The following is a 1,330-nucleotide window of genomic DNA, read 5'->3' on the forward strand; positions in this document are numbered from 1 at the left end:
GACCAATGGTGCCTATTGTTCACAGCATGATGTTTAAATTCTTCAGATGCTTTTAACTTTGCTAAACATACACAGAAAATCAAGATGTTACATAGTTGTTTAAATGGCAAAAGCTGTATGGCAAAGCTTTTGCTAATGCTTTCAACGCAGAATTTGTAATATGCTCTACATACCAAACACATTCAGTGCCAGTGAAGGCTCAGCACGAAGGAAACAGAGGATTACACAGAAGATACAATAAATAAATCCTTCCAATTAAAGACTTTTTGTTGTTGTTGTTGTTTGTTTTTTTCCCAAGCTCTCTAGTACATCTACTAGCTTTGTGTCTGTAACTGGAATTGCTGCCAGAGTATGCTGATAACTGATTTTGTGAAGCAGAAGAATTTTTGACCATGAAAACTGAAATAATTTAAATTTCAAATCAAGACATGATGAAATATTGAAATACTTCAGATAATGTGACATTGACAATTAAGTTAAATAAATAATTTAATAAGGTCTGTGATTAATTAAATCTCTAATTACATTAATTAGAGTAATGCATAATATTAATCCCTCCATTCAGTCCAACTAAAGACTAAAGCAGTCCCATGTGTTTGCACACAAAGTGCCTTACGGAAGTGAGTTTTAAAAATACAGCTAAGCAGAAGGCAGAACTCTAGGACTTTGCAATGATTATACAGTCAGGAAAAAAAAAAAGTCTGAAAACTCACCTGCTTGGAATTTTTGAGGCAAATGTAATATTGCCCAAATAAATGGTGTTTGCTCACTGTTACCTGTGTTTCTTTTGGAGCATTTAATACTTCATGGATGAGACTCCTGTTAGCAAATCCTTTCTTTGCCAAATGTTCACTTCTAAAAGACAACCTCACGGAACTTTGTACATGTTAACAGGAAAAATATAAATCCTTCATCTTTGTTTCTTCCTCATTAGGAAATACTCATGAAGACTTTGGGGAAAAAAATAAGATTTAACATCATTGTATTTATTAGGTTCCGAAACAATACACATTCACATCCTTTTGAATACAGTACATTTGGCACAGTAATAATGTTTACGATGAAATAACACTAATGAATGGCAAGAGATTCAAATTACATCCATAAGAAAAAAAAAATCTGTACAAATAAATCCTCACAATAAAAAAAACTACCCTCCCTCCCCTCCCCCCCCCAGCTGAATACATTTTATATTTAGCCAGAACTTTTCTGCACATAATTTAAAAAGAGGTAATTCGTAAGCCTTTTTTGGAGATAATTATTTTTCACCCTATGGAGAAAAATGTTTCTCTCTCTCTCTCTCTTTTTTTTTTTTTTTTTTTTTTTTTTT

The sequence above is a fragment of the Oxyura jamaicensis genome, chromosome 3 (genome assembly GCF_011077185.1).
Source record: "Oxyura jamaicensis isolate SHBP4307 breed ruddy duck chromosome 3, BPBGC_Ojam_1.0, whole genome shotgun sequence".
NCBI lineage: Eukaryota > Metazoa > Chordata > Aves > Anseriformes > Anatidae > Oxyura > Oxyura jamaicensis.